Source organism: Helianthus annuus, chromosome 17, assembly GCF_002127325.2.
Source record: "Helianthus annuus cultivar XRQ/B chromosome 17, HanXRQr2.0-SUNRISE, whole genome shotgun sequence".
NCBI lineage: Eukaryota > Viridiplantae > Streptophyta > Magnoliopsida > Asterales > Asteraceae > Helianthus > Helianthus annuus.
The window spans coordinates 11,553,946-11,575,162 of record NC_035449.2 but is presented as its reverse complement, the minus strand read 5'-3'; the positions used below and the strand labels follow the sequence as shown (position 1 = coordinate 11,575,162).

The 21,217-nt window shown below is 36.1% G+C and overlaps 1 long non-coding RNA gene across 4 annotated transcripts; it reads left to right on the top strand.

Moving 5' to 3' along the window:
* Positions 1–2,059: 2,059 nt before the first annotated feature.
* LOC110922669 lies at positions 2,060–5,625 on the top strand. 4 transcript variants are annotated; one of them, XR_002583356.2, is made up of 8 exons: positions 2,060–2,436; positions 2,623–2,658; positions 3,131–3,182; positions 3,559–3,619; positions 4,032–4,242; positions 4,333–4,451; positions 4,998–5,199; positions 5,309–5,625. It is a non-coding gene; the product is annotated as an uncharacterized LOC110922669 (long non-coding RNA). The 4 variants fall into 4 exon arrangements; XR_004886183.1 differs by lacking the exon at positions 3,559–3,619 and having other exon boundaries at positions 4,032–4,220; XR_004886182.1 differs by lacking the exon at positions 3,559–3,619.
* The last annotated feature ends 15,592 nt before the right edge of the window (positions 5,626–21,217 follow it).

Sequence of the window (21,217 nt, the reverse complement as noted above, 5' to 3'; positions counted from 1 at the left end):
GAAAGGTGGTGGGGCCAGCCCACTTTCAACCAATCAATGCTTTCCCTTTTTTTTTTTTTTTTTTTTAAAAAAAAAAACCCAATTCACCTAATAGGGGAGTGGCGCCATCAAATGGGGGTGTTAGGGGAGTTTAAGAGGGGAGTTGACGTGGCACACGGGGATTGGTTTGGCGTAAGAGAGGGCACTCACCTATTAGGTGTGCACCCCCTTCACCCTTATAGCCTAGTGGCATCTTGGTGGTGGGATAAGGCTTTAGGACCAATAGGTTCTGGGTTCGATTCCCACAAGGGGGGTTTTCCCATGTTTATTGGGTTTCCTCCTGAATTGGTGTGGCATTATGCCTAGTGGAGATGGATATGATCGGGTGGTTCCTCTGGTGACACGATGATACTCCAGTGGTCCGTCAGTGATCCAAATTTGCCGTTCAAAAAAAAATATTCTACCAAAGTTTTTATTATTATAAACAAATTAATATAGCTGGATTAAGATGTAAATTAAACCAAAATCAAAAAGTGGTCAACTATTTTAAACTCTAGACGACTAGAATAGTAAATTTTGAATAAAATTAAATACTATAACATTTGTCCTTTTACAGATTCTGTTATTCAACTTGTATGTATACGTTAACAGACGACGTGAGGCGGCTCACAAAATTTTGGTTGGGAAGCTTGTTGTTCAACTTGTATGTATACGTTAACAGACGACTTGATAGGCGGCTCTCAAAATTTTGGCTGGGGAGCTCGTTATTCAACTTGTATGTATTGGTTAACCAGTGGTGGATGTAGGATTTTATTCTAATGGGTTCCTTTTGTTAAATTATCTTTAATTCTTACTAATTTTTTCTAAATTCTACAAAGTTCTCACTATTTTTTTTTCGTTTTTTCCAAACACATTGGGTTCCTGTGAACCCATAAATACGGGCTGGATCCGCCCCTGACGTTAACAGACGACGTGATAGACGACTCGCAAAATTTTGGTGGAGAACTCGTTTTAGTGACATTTTTATTTATTATCATTTATACTTCAGCAAGGTTGAATGAGGGTGTCTTTAGTTTTTATAAATATTTTCTCTAATACTGCTTTCTTTTTCTAATTAACGTGAGATGTAAGGGTTTTATCATACAGAAATTTATTACAAACTTCTTTTTATTGAAAAAAAAAAGCTGAAATTAGTTTAAAATTTTTCTTCAACACCTAGCGATGATGTAATATTAGACGAAGATCGCTAGTTTGATCTTTGAACTGAGTGGATTTTATCGCACCACACGGCCATGCCTTCGGGCGAGTGTTTATGGGTTTCGGCCCTAGGTGAGCGTTTTTTCTTGGTTCTCAAACGAGTGTATTCAGTATTACGATGTGGTGAATTTTGCCAACAGCCCATTTAAAGTATTCGTTGGCCGTTAAAAAATTAAAATAGCCAAATATATTTATTTATTTTTGTAACATATTTTTTCCATAAATCATGCGTTTATTAGGGGATACGCTGAAACCTGTGGGCATCTATTGTGGCATATAAACAGCTGTACTTTGGAGGTTGGTACTAATCATTAGCTTTCAACAGTCGCTGAAAACGACACAATTCTATTTTTCCAAGGGGTCTATGTGTAACTTTTACTGTTTCTTTCTCGGCTCCGGTTTTTGAAGCATTCAACGCGGTTTGGCCGGTTCTTCACTTGGACCGGGTCACCCGACTTATTGCTTTCAAAGTATAAAATTACTTGATTTAGAATGATATGTTGATGTGAGTTGTAAAGTGTGCATATAAGAGTTGTACGTTTCTCTATGTTTGGAATTTAAAATGTTGCATAGGGTTGGTTATAAGATCCTGAATTAGGTCAACTGAAAAAGGTGAGACAAAATATTGGTCAACCAATTTATGCGGTATATATTTGGCTCATATTTGGTCAACCAATTTCTTTTATTCAAAACGAGAATGTGAGTAATTAACTTTTATTATTTCCTTTCAAAAAATAAAAAAAAAAAACTTTTATTATTTGCAATTTATATTTATAATTTATAATCTATTATCTATATTAAAACAATACATTTTGGTGCCACTTGGCATTTTCTTAAACCACTTATTGCCACCTGGCATCTTATCGCTCCTTCTTGAATCAATATGAGCGGCAAAACCACACACCTCCGCTCTTTTTCCTTCTCCGTTCCAAACCCTAAATGCCACACATTCTTTCTTCCTCTCCTCTTTACACTGTTGCTGCTTCTTCTACATTCCTTTTTTTCGCCAATGTCTTTCATCGGTCTCACACTCAGAATGAAATTCCTTCTCCTTCGATCTCCTTTCCTATTTCACTATAAACTAACCCTATAAATCTTTCAAGCAACACAACATTCTCCGCCTTCGATCTCTAATCACATCGATGGAAATTTTTATCCTCAGGTAACCTTACATGGCGAGTTGAATCAAGTAAGCAACAGGTATTCAAGAACCCTTGATCTTTAGTACTCTAAATGTAACTTTCTTTTATTAGGGTTTTTTTTGTTTAAATCTCCAGGTATCAAAGAACCTTTGACCTCTCATCCAATTTCTCCTCTCACCCAATTTCTAAAGTCGATCTCTATATGTAACTTTCTTTGATTAGGGTTTTTTTCGTTTCCTTTCAGAAACCCTAAATTGGAACCAGGTGAACTCTCATCCAGGTATGCATCTTTGCTGATTTTAGGGGCTCTTTGTATGATAGGCTTTGTTCAACTGGTTATGTAATTCTTCGGAGATTTGACTGATTTTTACTAATTATCCTTGAAAAAAAATATTAGATATTTATTATGTTTGCACATGTAAAAGATGGCATTTTAGCATTGTTCGTTGTGGATTTAGGTTAATTCACATGATTTAGGTTTATCTCCATTTCAAGTTGTAAAGTTATTTAGCAAATCAAATTGATCTTTCCCTTCAGGTAGTATTTTTCATTATAACATGGGACATATAATTTTCTCAACTTAGTTTATAACCATTCGGTTACCTCATATTACAGATTTTGGTTGTTAGGGTTTAAATATCTTTTCAACTTAGTATGATTTACAATCTATTTGCTAACAAATTAGGTGATATTTGGGATTCGCTGGAGTTTTCTACTTCTTCCAGTTTAATGTTTGTTGTTATAATTTTCAGTCAACCTTCATTGATGAACTGCCGAAGTAGAGAGACTGCATTTCGTCTTGGGGTATATTTCTTTCGATATGTGTTTTAAAGTGGCAAACAAACAGGTTCTGTCAGCTGGAATTGGGTCAAAAAACTGAGTTTTATAGATGTATAGTAATATATAATTTGATATTGATTAACTTATTGTTATTTCATGAGAAGTGAGGGTTTTAGAGCATGTTAAATATGTTGATAAGCAGTCGATTTTCGCTTGGGCCCAAGGCACATTCACATTTGTGATTAGCTTTATGTCTTCACGATTCATGAATCATGTCGTTTAGCTGTAGTTTTTATCTTATGACATCTGACTAAAGTTTGATTTAATACTTTTAAGTTTAATATAGGATTGCTCTAACTAACCAGAATACTATAATTGATTCACATTATTATTTTCTCAGGTTTACCAAGCATAATGTCAGGGGCATTCAAATTACCCTAGCAAGATCAACTACATTCAATGTAGAAAATGTGTATTCTTTTTCTTATTTGGCTTAATAATACTTAATTAACATGTAGATTTTTTTTAAATCATGATTGTATACTACAATTTCTTTGAGATTTACAATGTCATTTTTGAAAATATGTGATTCCGCCTTCATGATAGTGCGTTATTGGATGCTTATGATAAATATCATGCTAAATCTTTGAGTCATGTACAAATGCTCTTAGGCTAATATAGTTTAAGATCCTACGGAATTATCAAGTAAAATGACTGAGCTCGGTCCACGTAGCAATCTAGGATCAAGCTTATAAAGACCAGTCATTTTTGGGCCAGACTAGCCAAATCCAATTACTGTTTTTCGGTTTTACTATAATCGTATTGATAATTATATCACTAGCGGAATTTATATTTATTTTAATTTATTTTCAGGTGCACACAAATGGGGTAAATGTATAATTTTTATGCCAAGAAAGCACGATATCGATCGGTTGGCATAACGCGATATATGTCAAGACCAGCGGGAGAAAATGCTATTGAGCTTTAGAGACTGTCGTTTCAATGTTTTAGTAGCCACGGATATTTCTACTCACCGGACTTGATGTTCCAAATGTTGATATGGTCTGTCTTCTTCTTTTATTAGGTATAAATTATTTTCCAATTTGGATATTGTGTTTTATAATCAAGTAATTCATTTTGTACTTCCACGGCCTTCATAAGTTTTTGTTCACAGGTGTGGTCGTACAAGCCAGGCTAGGCTGGAAAGAAAGGAAGACCGTTTTAATTCATTCATCTCACCAATCGTCTGAAGTGAAGGGATCCAAGCGCAAAGTAGGATGCAAATTTTTGAAGGTAGCATGAGAAACTTATTAATGTCACATGTTCTGTGGTGTATATTCACTATTAAGCTCCCTAATATCATTGTTAATGCTGATTAAAGAATTAACCTTTGTGGTTACCTGAAGACGTATAAATGGTTATACCTGGAGACAATGTGACTGCTGATTTGTTACTTATTACCCCAGTTGTTCATGAACGAGGTGCATTTTCAGAAAAAAAAAAAAAAAAAAAAACTAAATTCTCATTTTATAAATGCACAAGGAAGACCGATACAATTATAATTCATACTAGAGGTGTAAATATGGGTGGTCTAGGCGGTTAAGTTATTTACAGAAGCTATCAAATATATTTACATAAGTTGTGTTACGTCAAATAAGTTCACTCTCTGGTGTGGTTTATTGTAATAATGAGTGTCACTTGACTCACTTCATTTGGTGTGGTAATACTGACCCATGTCCCAAGGAATGGATTGAGTTATATTCATCTATTTTGCGAAAGCAACGGAAGATGGGCCACATAACTGTTGTCGAGCCTTCATTGGGAATTGTTGAAGTGCAGGTTAAATCATTTCTCGAAGAAGAAAGTTCAGAGGAGACTCCAGGTTTATTTTCTTAAAAATAGTTTGTATTGCCATCTTTTCTTTGGTAAGAATAGTGTCAGCACACCAGACACCTGAGCTGATGTTTTTTATGCAACATCTGCTCGAGAACGAGGTGTTCAGGTTATTATTGCTGGTGCTGGGGTGCAGCCCATTTGCCAGGTTTATCCTCTCCTTCCATTATTCATATCTAAATCTATAGATATTTATAGATATTAACACTCAAGTATGCTATAAAGACGGTAATGTTAATATTTTAATGTGTGGTTAGGTATGGTAGCTACCCTAACACCATTACCCGTGATTGGAGTTCCTGTACGCGCTTCAACATTGGATGGCCTTGACTCCCTTCTCTCCATTGTGCAGGTATGTAGATAAATTATGTCAAATTTTCTTAAGCAGGCCATTTATCTAATAATGACCGTGTTGGGTATAGAGTCAAAACTGTTAATGTTATGGTACATGTAGTCACAGGTTGGGTAAATGCCAAACGGGTCGGGTTAGTGGTTCCAACTCGACCCGAACCCGTAATTTTAGACGAACCCGAAAATCGTATCATACATATGAACCCGAACACAACATGTTCAACCCGAGTTTTTTAACTTTTTTCGCAAATTAGTATATTAAAATTAAAATTTTACTAAAAAAACACAAATATATAATACAACTAGCCTAAGATCCCGCGAGTTTCGCGGGTGGCTTAACACGAACATATAATATCTACCGACATTGAAGCCCATGTAGATCATCATTTTTGTTCTATTTGTACTATCAAATACATATATGATTACAATATAAATACCATGAAATTGGAGCATATTTTTTAAGTTTCTAAATTAATTTAGCAATATCATCATTACATACAATTTTACAGCATTCATTTGAGGTCACAAAAAAAAACATGTATGTAATGATGATATTGCTAAATTAATTTAGAAACTTAAAAAAATATGTCCAATTTCATGGTATTTATATTGTAATCATATATGTATTTGATAGGACAAATAGAACAAAAATGATGATCTACATGGGCTTCAATGTCGGTAGATATTATATGTTCGTGTTAAGCGACCCGCGAAACTCGCGGGATCTTAGGCTAGTATATTATATATAGAAAAGTCCGTGTAAAAATGTTATAAAACATGCTATATCTCTATATGCATTAGAAACTTCTTAAATCTATATGAATTATAAACTTCTTAAAATTTAATGATTATTTAGAATTAACAATTTTAATAATATAAATAAATAATAATAATTAGGGCAACTCAACCTTTTTCTAATCTTCAAAATTCAAGAAAAGTTTTATTTCAGCTTTCTCATCAAAAGTTTTCATAACCATTTTTTTTTCTATAAATCTATAAACTATTGTTTCATTGGAGAATAAGGAAGAAAAAAAATATCAACGAAATTTATTTTTAAAAGAGGTTCAACAACCCAACATCAATGCATGACCTTGTTTGGACCTTGGTTATGAGAATTCTCTTGGTTTATGTTCGCTTACAAATAGGGCTGAGCAGTATACGGTTCAGAACCGTCAGAACCGGGGAACTGAACCTGAACCGCTAGATCCAAACCGTATTTTTGGATATAGGGTCCGGTTTCAGTTCTTAAATTTGGGTAAAAACGGTTCGCGGTTCGATTCCGGTTAAAACTACGGTTCCGGTTAAAGAACCGCTAGAACCAGTTGGGTTTATAAATATTTAAAACCCTATTTTATTAATGGGTTTTTCAACATCATACGACCATCCTAATTCTTATTCCCTCTTCTTATATTCATTCCACGATCTCATCTTTCATCTTCTAATTTTTCTCTATCTTTCAACCCTAACCTAATTGCTATCATACAAGTTCATCTCCATCAACACCCTACAAATACAAGTACGCTATTATACATGACCTTTTTTATGATTGCATATATTTTCTTTCTAGATGTTTGCCTTCTGATACATATAGTTTTCTGTATGTGAAAATAAAAATTGAACAAAAATAATCAAATCAATGTTGATCGAATTGTAAATGTGTATATAACTAGTGTATCGCTTGTTTTAATTGTCAACACGATGGTTGTAATAGTTTCATTTAGAGATTGTTTGTGGCTTGAAATTTTTTATTGTTTCTTTGCTACTCTTATTTTGGTTGGTCTGAACTTTGAATGTTGCAACTCTTAGTTAATGTTTTAAATTGTTTGATTCGTTTCTATTGAATTGTTAATTTTAGGATTTAATTGTCAACCGGTTCCCGCGAGAACCGTTTACACGAGAACCGCTTAACCGGTTCGGAACCGAACCAGAACCGTTATAATATGGTTCGGTTCCGGTTCTTAAATTTAGCAATTAACGGTTCCGGTCCGGTTCCGGTTCGGTTCGGTTCGATTCGGTTCTGAACCGTTGCACAGCCCTACTTACAAATACACCAATAATAATAATTAAAAAATATTGAGGTGTTATATTTAAAGTCTTAAGCCAAGAGCAATGTGGAAACCATCAAACATGTTTTACAAAATACAAAATTATTTTTTTTTTCTATTTTGATATTTTTTTTTTTTGAACAGTAACTTTCATTAAAACCACAAACAGAAACACCCCAGCCAGCCCACAAACCGGGCCGACCGACAAAACCCGAAACTACATATTTACAAAATTACACCAATCATCCCATAAAATATCTTTGTGACGCGATCTATTAACGAACCAAAGAAAACTAATAGCTTTAACCTGACTAAAGATGTTTTCCGCTTTGACCGGCTTGTTAGCGAATCTGGCTTCGTTCCTGGATTTCCATAAGCTCCAGCAAGCAACGATAATGATACCTTCGAACGCCTCTTTGGCGCAGCCCGACAGCCCCGAATAGTCGTACCACTCCAGAAGATCTCTGAAAGCGAAAACCATAAAAGGGGGAGTGTTGCACCAGTTCCTGATAAGCTCCCATAACCTAACTGCCACCGAACACGAGGTGAAGATGTGGTCAACCGTTTCTTCCGCAGAATTACACATCGTACATGACAAGTCTTCGATCTGGATATTCCTATTTTTGAGAGCAGCAACTGTAGGAATACTTCCCATCTCCGCACGCCAAGCGAATATACTACATTTCGAAGGGACCCACTTACACCAGTGCATAATAAACCTGCTACTAACATCCATATCGAATTTCAGCAACTTTTTTATGTTTGAAACCGAGAATTTGCCTTTCTTATCAGGGATCCAGCACCATCTATCTATCCCGGGCTGAAAAACAGTCCCACGAACCATACTATTAATCTGCTGGATATCGATAAGCTCCTGCTCCGAGGATGGGATACGCTTCCATTCCCACCTACACAGCCGTTCCGGATCATGAACGTCCACACGGTCACGGACCATACATTTCTTGTTAGACTCTAACAAGAAAATGGCTGGGAAAATCACCCTTAATGGAGCATCGGTCAACCACGGGTCAAGCCAGAACGAGATCGCATCTCCTTCCCCAACAATACCTTTAATACAGTTACGCAACGGCAGACCATTCACTTTAGTTTTAACAAAAATTTTCGCAATGTTGCTCCAAACTCCACCGTAAGAGGACTTGAAAGGAATGCATTCCCATGACACCCTACTCCAATGAATTGAACCGACGACCTTCCTCCAAAGATTCATCGGCTCAGTCTTAAATCTCCATCCCCATTTCGCGAGAAGGGCGACATTAGTATCTCCAAGTTTACAAATGCCGAGGCCCCCCTTTCTTTTATCCAACGCCACCCGGTCCCAACCAACCCAATGCATCTTCCTGCCACTACTCGAACCACCCCACAAAAACTTTTTTATAATGCATTCCAAGTCATTAATTACCTTTTTTGGGGCCTTGTATAAAGAGAAGTAATAGGTCGGCAAGCTTTCTAGCACTGATTTTATCACCGTAACTCTGCCCCCGATAGATAATAGAGATGATTTCCAAGTCGCAAGCCTCTTTTCAAAAATATCAAACACCGGTTTCCAGTTGTTAATCCGATTCATGTTAGCACCAACCAACAAGCCCAAATAAGTGAACGGAAGAGAGTCGGGTCTACAACCCACGATGCTAGCCATTCCGTCAACCTCTCCACCCGAAACCCCAACACCGTACAAATTAGATTTCGACATGTTGATCTTAAGCCCCGAGCATATGTAGAAACACCGAAGTATTCTAACCACATTTGTAACTTCAGACTGCGACCAATCACCTAGAATAATAGCGTCGTCCGCGTAGAATAAGTGGGATAAGACGGGACCACTTCTGGGCAGCCGAATACCGTTGATTGCTCCCTCTCTTCTAGCCTTACCCAACATACATGAAAGCGCCTCCATCACAATCAGAAACAGGAAAGGCGATAGGGGATCCCCTTGCCTCATGCCTTTACCACAAATGAATTCGAATGTAGGCGAACCATTCACTAAGACCGAAGACCTAGCCGACTTCAGAATCCCAAGAACCCAGCAGTTCCATCTAGGAGGAAAACCCATTTGATTCAAAACGGAAATCACGAAATTCCAATTGACGTTGTCGTAAGCTTTCTCAAAATCAATCTTCAAAATGAAGGCCTTCATTTTTTCCTTCTTAAGCCATGAAAGGACTTCGTTGACGATGAGCGGACCATCCAAGATGAATTTACCTTCAATAAAAGCCGACTGGGAGTCAGATATAACCTCTTCCAGCACCATTCTCAGCCTATTTGCCAAGACTTTAGACACAACCTTGCTGATAACTCCAACCAGGTTAATTGGTCTAAAATTCCCCAACGACACCGGATCACTAATTTTAGGAACAAGACAAATAAACGAAGAGCTACACCCGCAGTTAAGGTTACCATCCTCATAAAATCTGTTGAAAATATTATGGAAATCATCTTCAAATAAATGCCAGAATTTCTTCAAAAATTTGAAATTTACCCCGTCAGGCCCAGGAGCCCGCTCGTCACCACACCCGAAAACCGCACACTTGATTTCCTCTTTGCTAAAAGGGACCACCAGGCTGTCTTTTGAAGGTTGGGAAAGCGATTTGAAAACGTCACAGCACAAAGACGGCCGAACTTTGAAATCTTCTACGAACTTGTTGCGGAAAAAAGATAAAACCTCTCTTTTAATAAGTGCCGGTTTCGTGCACCATTCCCCATTGATCATCAAACCTGGAATGAAATTCGTAGCTTTCCTCTTGTTAATCAACGCATGAAAAAACTTTGAATTTTCATCCCCATCGATAGCCCATCTAACTCTAGAACGCTGTTTCAGATCGGCATTTTTCCTATCTTCAAAATTTTTTACCATCTTTTTGCTTTCAGTTAAAATCCACTCTTCTTCTTCCGATAGCTCCCTAACCTCCAATGCCTCTTCCAAATTCTCCAAATCCTCACAGGCTTGCTTCACATCTTCCTTTTCTTTAGCTAAGAAATCCTCCCTCCATATTTTCAACCTCTTCCGAATACGAAAGAATTTTTTGGTAAGCGCTAAGTCCGGGGGATCATTAGGATCGCCACCACCCACGGCATCCAAAACAGCCTCCTCGAAACCTGCCTGACCTATCCATGAGCTGAAAATTCTAAAGGGGCGAGGACCGAAATTCGAATCCACAACCTCGAGGGACAACGGACAGTGGTCTGAGAAGCTACACGGGTGGGCCCTCAAACAGGCGTTTGGCCATTTGTTGAAAAAGTCGGCACTAACCAAAACACGATCAATTTTGCTCAATTTTCTGCCATTCTCTCTTGAGCACGTGAACCGACGGCCCTGCATATTATACTCTAAAAGGCCACAGTTGAAAATGAAATCATTGAAATTACGAGCGCAAACCGGTTTGAATCTAGAGTTCTTTCTCTCTTCCGCGGTACGAACCCACAATTTTTGTATCTAATTCAATGGTACCTTTCTTGAAACTTAAAATTTGGTGTGAGTGTGTAAAATTGGGTTTGTAAGGATAGATAGGACAATACATAACTTTCATAAATCAAAAGCAAGTGAAAATGGGGGATCAGGTCATCTATGGTAGCTAGAGCAATAGTGGGATCGATCGTAGTTTGGCCAGTAGCCATTTGCTTTTGTTTTATTGCTATGTTTATACGTTCAAGCCTTCCTGGCCATTTTCTTTTCCCTTTTGATCAAAGCACGCTCGTATACATATCTAATACATATATCTCTAATTCACTTGATAATCAAACATCAAGTTAAAGAGATATTAGAGATCAAAGATTGAAAAGAAGAGTTGTACTACAACTTCCATTTCTTTCATTCTAGTGTTGTGATTGTTTGGTGATCAATATCGTTGTCTTTGTGAGAAGTTTGTAAGGAGCATCATTATACATGTATAGTGATTAGTGATAGAAGTGATCACCATCTCTTGAGATTGGTGAAATGAAAAAGGTAATCACTACCTTAATCTAGTGAGACGTTGTATAAGTTGATCACTATCTTGACCTAGTGAAACGCTTGTTTACTATCTTGACCTAGTGAAACGCTTATTTACCGGTGATCTTTTTCATTCAACACAAACAATTAATGGAGAAACTCCCAACTAGATAATCAGGGAGATAACGTATAGTAGATTAGTTGACATCCACTGAGCCTCTATAAATCCAGTTTGGTTTTTCTAATCCTTAAGCTCTTTACATCTCTTGCATCGTCTATTTGATTGGGTTTCAAACACGTGCTCATCATACAAGTATGGTTTTAATTAACAAAAGTTTTAAGAAAACCTATTTACCTCACCCCTACCCCCTCTCTTTTTCGGTTGGGAAATCTTGCATTAGAGATGGATTTCAACATGTTTTGAAGCTTAAAAAATCAATATAGAAATTTTAATATAAGATTCACTTATTAGTATTAGGATAGAGTATATCCTCCTGATTTTTCTCAATTTAACCAAAGCCTTCTCCTTCGTATCACCATCACATCAATTTTTTTCGCATTCTTTCCAATTCGTCCCAAAACGAAGGGAATACATCTCATTAGTTTTAAAAACAAAATACAGCAAACTGAGGCAGTTACATGTCCGTCGCTGCCATAAACGGTCAGAAATGGCCCCGTGGAACCGCGTAAGTCGTTGGGATAGGAGTGGATTGCTGATGTTTTAGAGAGAGAAAAAACGATAGATTCGAGAGAATACAAAGAGCTAATGTTTTAGAGAGAGAAAGAACTCACCAAAAGACACATATAAGCCGAGGAGAAAAAGGAACATGTACCATTCAAAATGCAAAGGGTACAACAACATAAAGCACAATTAAATTGAACAGTTCTTTTGTGAGACATGATGTATGGTAAATTATGCTTTGTGAATATAACATTTCATTAAACTATTCGAATAAATGGGAAACATAAATGTTGGCAATATGTTCCACAAGATCCAATTCCAAACGAAGGTTGTTTTGGTTTCTTGGCATTGTAACTTCAGATTAATATCTTCATCCACTTATTTAATGGTTGGATAATTGATTTCATATTCAGGAGAAAGCATTGTATCTCTGTTTTTCAAAATCATATTGTGAAAGATAATACAAGCGTCCATTCTCTTTTTTTTTATATTTTGAAAAGATGCATTGCTTGTGCATCTTGTTGAAGTATATGCCAATAGGCATTCAGGACTCCAAAAGCTCGTTGTTAAGATCAGGTTACACATGTTCATTGAATATGTTTAGGACTCCAACAAGTGTATATAAGTGTTCACTTCTATCCTTATTATGGAATTTAGATTGATGATCTATGCCACACGAGAGAAGCATTATATTAGTACTCTACATCATTTTAGAGAAAAGGTTATAAAGATGATCATTACCTTGATTAGTGTTATGGGTGGTTTTCTGAACTCATATCCTGAATTATATCCTGACTTTATTGTTTCTGATTATGACCAAGATACCGGATCAGGATATTGGTAACATCCTGATGCAGTATCCTGGCAGTTACTAATTATTCACGTGTAGGTTATGGCTGCAAGCTTATAACGTTTGTGTGGACTTATTCTCCTGAAGACTCGCTCCAATCAGTTGGAAGAAGGACGTTGAAGCTGGAAGAAGGGGTCTCCAACGTTCAAAAGGGAATATTCCGGAGTATCCCTAGTTTATAGGAAAGTTAGTTCGTTAATTGTAACTATAAATATAAGGCCAGATCGATAGGAACACACACACTTCACTCACTGCTCTCGAACTCACACTTCTTTTTTCTTTCTGTTACGCACAAACACTCAACACTTGTAATCGTTGTACCACTTAGCATTGATCTGAGCCATATCCTGCAATGTATCCTGAATTTTGAAATAATAAGAAGAACAAGGCAGCCGACGATTGTCAGCTCCCGAGGTTTTATGCCGGAGATCTAGATTGATCAAGGACTTTCCTCGTATATCTCGTGTCAACCGTTACATTTCTGCTCATTGTTTGATTATTGATATAGCTTGGTATCCTGGTCTATATCCTGAAACTGTTTTTGCAAACTAACAAACCAACATATTTTCCACAAGTATTACTAGCACACCACCTCACAAAACTAATTTGATCACTTAATTGTTTCGGTAATTTTTGACCAAAACAATTAGTAAAATGAATTTAATAATCTCAACCAAAGCAAATAATGTGGATAAAATTGGTAATCTCTATCATCTTAAGGGGTGTTTGTTTTTTGTGAAAAAACTCTTAAGTACCTCTTATGTCTGCCCCACGCAGACCATGTGCAGACGTTTAAATCTGCAGTGTGTTTGTTTTCTCGAAGACCTTTCATTAAAAAAGGTCTGCATAAACTCTTTTTGGTGCAGACATGGATCAAGGTCTTCTTGGGTCTGCAGACTCTCTTCTCCTCCACAAAACTCTAGCACCTCTCCACCCTTCTCCTCCACCCCATCTTCTCAGTCGTCCGCCAACTTCCCCCCTCATTAGTCGTCGCCACCTCGTCACCCTCCCTCCTCACCAGTCGTTTGCCCCCTCGTCACCCTCCCTCATCACGAGTCGTCCGCCCCCTCGTCACCCTACCTCCTCACCGGTCGTCCGCCACCTCGTAACCGTCATCAGCAACCGCCTTCATCAGTGTCTATCCAGGTAAGTTAAATTTATGTTTTTTTTGTGTTAATTTTCAGAAATTGGTGCTAGTTTTCAGATTGTGGTGTTATTTTTTAGATTTTTTATGTTAGTTTTCAGAATTTTGGTGTTAATTTTAAGAATTGTGGTGTTACTTTGCTGGCTATTGGTGTTAATTTTCAGAATTGTGGTGTTAATTTGCTGAATTTTTGGGTTAATTTTCAGAATTGTTGTGTTAATTTTGGTGTTACTCATGTTTGTTATGTTGTTTGATTATGATATTCATTGTGATAAATGGTAATTAGAATTTGTATGGTGTTCAACATCTTGCAGAAGTTAAAAAAACAAACAGTCTTCTTCTGGCAGACTGGAGAGGTACAATCCACCTCTTCTGCTGCAGATGTCTGCAGCTGTGGTCTGCAGACTGCAGAAATTTTACCTCTGAAAAAACATACAGCACCTTAGTAAGAAACACTATGAAGTGATATTTACCGACTTAAAGAGAACTTGTTAGATAGTTAAAATCTACCAAAAGGTAAAGGAGGAATCAACATCCATTGTTGGCCTTTTTCATTTTAATATATAGTTTCTTCAATTATCTAAACTCATATAATCTTATGTACTTCATGTTTTTCTTAAATTTGTAACATAAAAATCTAGAATTTTATTCTTATTAATTCGAGTGTTACATTGTCATATTTAAAAAACGACCTTCTAAATTGGTTTTATGCATTATGTGTACAACAATGTGTCAAGATGTTTAACATTTTGTCTAACTCAAGCACCCTCCTATTACACGATAGGTCTAACCTATGTGCATGGCTGGCAGATTTTTCATGTTCTTACTTCTTAGCCCGAAGCATTAATATGTGTGTGTATAGTAAAGAATATCAGAGATTCTTATATTAAATAATCTTCCTAAGAGGCAAGAGCTACATTGAGAAGGTCTCAAACAAAGTGTGGTTGAACCTTAACTTAGGATCAAAGTGACAAAATAAATCATATGAAATTAGCCAAACACTCATCACCTAGCTGCAATATACCTTCAACCAAGGTGTTACACTGGTGCATGTGATATACGTACATTGGTTTAGTGGTTATAAACTTATAATAACAAAGAAAGCATTCGCTTGATAACTTGGCGTTTGATTTCCTTTCATAATTTGCAAGTCACCTAGAGAAAACACATATGCGAGAATAGAAAGTTAGAAACACCGACTTTATACATTTTTCTTGATGTATTTCTCATCGTCTTCATATCATATCATATCATTGAAATAAAGCCAAATCACACTAATTATAAGATGTTGATTCTATGTTGGTCCCTTTATATCCATCCATCCTTCATTGTACACAATATGAAGGAGACAAAACTAGAAACAAGAAGTGATATACCAAGAAAGCATTTTGGGATTGTCGGACCAAATATAATATACAATTATTAAAGGTGGTGTTTGTTTTTTGGCCAGAAGCACTTCTGGCCACTTATGTCTGCGTCGCGCAGATGCGCGCAGACGTTTGAGGTCTGCAGCTCGTTTGTTTTCCGGAAGAGCTTCTCACATTTTACCTCTTCCCCACCTCTTCCCCAAGCAGACATGTCCCCAAGTCTGCAAACCTCTTCAAACATCTTCTCCTCTTCTCCCTCCAGCCAACCTCTACCACCACCTCCACCACCTTCTCTGCCACCACCTCCACCACCTCCACCTCCGACACCACCTCCTCTGCCACCACCTCCACCTCCGACAAAACCCCCAAATCGAAACCCTTGATCTCTCTCTCTCTCTCTCTTCAGAAACCCGGTGACAACCACCACGGTTCAGCTCCGGTGCCGGTGAAGATGGTGAAGCATCTCCGGTTACAACCACCACTGTTCCCTCCTCCCTCTCTCTCTCTCTCTCTCTCTTCAGAAACCCCCAAATCGAAACCCTTGAAAATGGTGAAATTAGGGTTTCGGTGGAGGTGGTTGACGGCGGCTGAAGTGGTGGTGCTTGGCTTCGTGGTGGCGGTGGTGCTTGGTGGTTGCGACGGGGTTGGTGGGTGAGGAAGGAGGAGATGGTGGTGGTGAGCGTTAGGTGGTGGTGGTGGTTGCGACAGGGTGGTGGTGGCTGCGACGGGGTGGGTGGTGGCTGAAGTGGTGGTGGTTGGTTGTGGTGGTGGTGGTGGACGGTGGTTGTGGTGGTAGAGGGAGGCAGATAGAGAGATCAGAGAGATGTGTGTTGTGTGTGTTGAGGGTGAGAAGAGGTTTTATATATAAAAAAAACAAACCCTCTTCTCCTTGCAGACTGCAGACATTTGGTCCACCTCTTCTCCTGCAGATGCCTGCAGATGTGGTCCGCAGACTGCAGACCTTTTCTCGCAGAAAAAACAAACAGCACCAAAATTTGGTTTTGAATTCTTGAGAAATATGTTTAACGTACTTAATTTGTTTGGAAAATGTCTTTGTATTGTGTTTTATAGCATTTATGGGTAGATTAATCAGCATAGTAGTTAGGGAAACATCTATTTCATTCTTCTTGGGTTGTTCAACCTCTTTTAGATATTTTATCGTGGAAGATCTTTAGTTGGGCTCAATATATTATGGGTGCTACTTTCTACACCCCCTCTATCTACTTTTTTCACCCCCCTCCTCTCACATACTTACAGGTGGGGCCTGCGTGGGACCGACAGTTTTCCTCTCACATGGGGGGGTATAACCAGGAAGAGGGGGGGTGTGTATAGAATTAGCCTATATTATTCATGTTTTTAAAATGAAAGTTCTTATAAATCATAATAGATGCGTTGATGTTTATTTTAATTTCACAATTTCTAAACTTAAACATTCTTAAAAAGAAGAAAAAAGTATGTTTAAGTTTATCTATATAAGATCATATATTGTAAAATATTAAACACAATTATTAGTGTTGTACAAACGTCCATCGTGGACCAAATCAAACAATAGAAGAAAAAGAAAGTTTTATAAGTAAATAAAGTTCATTAAAAGTATACTTATTCAAGCAAAGGATAAAGAAAAGCTTCCACTTGTGGAAGAAATCCAATTCAATCATGTATGTGATAAAGAGTTAATATGATATTAAGTTCACTCGGTTTTGGGTATACTCGTTAAGAGTTCATAAGAATTGGGTTTGCATAGCCAATCAAGCTCAACATAGTTATTGACGACTACAAATTTTGTTTTGTCTTTTATAGATTCGATTTTATGCAAAGCTTGACCTAATTCGCAATGCTCAGATCATCTGTCATGAGGGCTTTATTGGGCTTCATGTGAAAAATAAAATTGTTATCACATAAGCGTCACAGGCATACTTTTTTCACCCTTATATCAATAAGGGTTATTGAATTTTATCACCCTTAACTATCGGTCTTTGACCGTTGCCACCCCCTACTAACACTTTGACACCCAACACCCCCAACTTGACTTTTTGTTTGTGCTGGCACGACTCAGTTAAATCTTCACTAATTGGGTTTGTTTTTTATCTGACGTGGCACAACCAAGCTTACGTGGACAGGATGACATGGCGAATTCAGCATATATCTGATCCTACGTGTCACAAGCAAGACAACAACTTTAAATTAAATTTCAAAGCTTTATTAGTTTTCCTCAAATGGGATCTTGTCTAGTTGTCTCCATATGCTAGATCACCGTTGACATCATCTTCCGAATCTTGATTTATTCAAGCTGTCAATCATCGTCTTCACCCCATTATTTCAATTTCTTGAACTTGTCGTCAACTGGGTCTGCTCCCAATTCGATCTTTCTTCAATTTCACTCAAAACCCTTGTGTGAAATCGAACACAGATCAATCAATAAAGGGACCGAAGTTTTAAAGGAAAAAAACCTAGAGGGGGGCTTGATCTATTTAATAAAGGGGCCCAATTTAATAAAGGGGCAGAAGTTTTAAAGGAAAAAAACGGGAGAGGGCACCTCTTGGCCTACACTAAGCTCCGTCCATGCACGTGTAGGTGTGTAAGCTATATACATAAAAGAAAATTGTTATTCTTTTTTGAATTTACAAAGACGAATAAACATTGATATCTCTATTAGAGTCTGGGGAGTGGGGCGTTGGTTGGGGCAGGGATGTCCTTCAACGCCAGCTGTCCCATCCTGGGTTGGTGTTGGGCATGGCGTTGCCCCTTTGGCGTGGGGCGGGGGTAGGGTTATTTGGTTGGTTTTGGTTGGCTGGTCCAATATCGCTGCCTTTGGTTGGCTACTTTAATTAAAAAAATATGTGGCTGGCCACGCCAAGCTAAGCCACGCCACACCACACCCCTCATTTTTCACTATAAGCTTGTAGATCCCACCCTCGCCACGTGTTGAGCAATGCCCCCAAACCAAACCAAACCAAACCCCTCCACACTCCATAATCTTATTATTTTTTTTGGGATTTTAAATATTAAAAAAATCATTTTGATTTGTCTGTTCTCATAGTAGGTTTAGTAGGTTGAAGTTAGTGAAGTCCAACTCAACTAGACTTGTCCCAAACCTAGGACCTTAAGAGTCTCAAGAATCAAGATCATATTCACCATAGTCTGAAGCTAAACTTTTATCAACTTATAATCTCTACTGAGTCAACTTGTCTTGTTTAAGAGGGTATACACTAAAAAGTTATATAATATAAGGACCTATTTGTACTTGCATAAAACTAAAATGTTGATTATTGAAGCTTTTTTTCTACAAATAGCATTGCTATATATTGTTGATTTTGACCCTTGCAAAGGTTATATTTGGCTAAACAACCCAACAAATTTTCACGTACAACAAAATAGAGAATCTATGGATGAGATATTAACTTTGATGATAACATATTAACATTAAATTCATGCACCAATCCACTATACATCTATTTATCATATTTATCAGAACTCATTTATAAAAAAGTTAATAATAATAATAATATATAGGTAGAAGATCCTGTAAAAAGTGCTCAAAGTGTGAGAAGTGTGAGAAGTGTATTATAACACTATATATAATACTATATAACACCCTATAAACACAGTATAACAATATGTAACACCATATAATACCATATAACACTTTGTAACACTATATATCATTATATAACAAATATAACACTATAGGTTGTTTGATAGCATGCCTATGATAGATGTATAGTGTTATATTTGTTATATAATGATATATAGTGTTACATAGTGTTATATGGTATTATATGGTGTTACATATTGTTATACGGTGTTCATAGGGTGTTATATAATATTATATATAGTGTTATAATACACTTCTCACACTTCTCACACTTTAGGCTCTTTTTACACTATCCTTACCCTATATACCTAGCATCTAATATGCTCAGAAATTTGCTAAATCAAAAGTTAATTAACTTTCGCATGTATTATATTAAAAATAATTTTTTAAATAAAAATATACAGTTTATAAAACAATTGATCTTGTTATGTTATTATCTTGTAGTGACTTTACACACCTTTATATATCTTTTTTCGTAGATACCTTAAAATGAAGCATTCTACTTCTTAAATAACTTAGAATAAAAATTTGTATTTTATGTGGCTCAAAGTGATTTGTTGGTTTTCTTTCATGAATCCCAACTAAACAAAGACAATTATTATATTCACATTTCATAGAATAAAAACAGTAATGTGTGGAAAGGACAAGCAACGAGTTAGAACATGTTGACCAAATTTCCACGTTGACCTGTCAATATCGTATGTTAGTAACATTTTAACGTTCAAACATAATACCAATGACTTTTATGTTGTATTTGTATAGTGATTATCCTAATTTTGACTTCCACAGTCAAATATAAACGCCTTAACCTTATTTTTCCAATAAGCACTAAAACGTGGAGAAATATGATAAAAATATTATTATTTTGCTATGAAGAAAAGTTACATATTCAGATTATGATTTAATATAATTAAACTAAAAGTTTTATGAACACAACATACTAAAAATTGTATCTGATAAATAAACACATTAAAAAAGTTTGGTAGCATGCTGAAACCGCTTTAAGTCAAAATTTGTTTATTTTTTCATTTTGGATTCATTAGTTGATTTTAGTTATTCAAATACTAGGTTATAACCCCGTGTATTACACGGGTTGCATAAATGAATTTTATATACTAAATAATAAAATAATATATTTTTAGAAACCTCCTTTATTGCATGGCTTGAATAAATGTAATTGTATATATTAAATAATAAAAGTTATATCTATAAGAACCATATACATTTATACGGGTTGAATAAATTTAATTTTATATACCAAACAAAAAAAGTTATGTTTTTTAAACCATGTATATTACACGGGTTGAATAAATGTAATATTGTTTACCAAATAATAAAAAAGTTATATCTTTAAAAACTCTCGTGTATTTTATATAAATACTATTTTATATACAAAATAATAAAAAAATTATATTTAAAAAAACACTAATGGATATACTCGGCACACCATAGATACGGTGATTACGGAGATGATTATTGAAAAGAAGATACAAAGGTCAAACTTTATCGGTTTTATATAAGTATAATGAAGTTTAAAGGCTACATTATAATTCAGTGAAATGTTTGTAACTAATAAAATCTTTTTTGAACACATATCACTCTCTTGTGTTTTCTCATCTTATTTTCTTATTTATCTCTCATATTAAATGATAATAATTTTAAACAAAATATTATATAAGAATAAATATTTGGTTTTCTATAAAGAATTTTAAATAAAAATTTAGATGGGATAAACGTTTGTTTTTATTATGTACTTAATAATATTATTTTTTTCATTTGCTATAATTAAATAATTATTATAGGTTGGGCATATGCTTTTATCAAACTGCAAGAGTTTTTAGACGCATCACTGTAATGGTCCGGACTCACCATTATAATCGCACAATTCTTTTAAATGTCAATTCCAGACAACTTAGTTTCAACTATGTAATGTTAGACGTACTGTTATAATTGGTTTAAATCTATCATTTATCTCACATTGCATGAACATGTAGAAAAAACACCATTTTTAGATATAACAATTCTCGATTTTACGATGTGACATTATATTTTATTCAATACGTGCAATATATGAGTTTTTTTTTTCAAAAATATATAATCTTTTATTATTATTTATTATATAAAATTACATTTATGCAACCCGTGTAATACGGGGTTCTAACCTAGTTAGTTAATATTTTGAACAA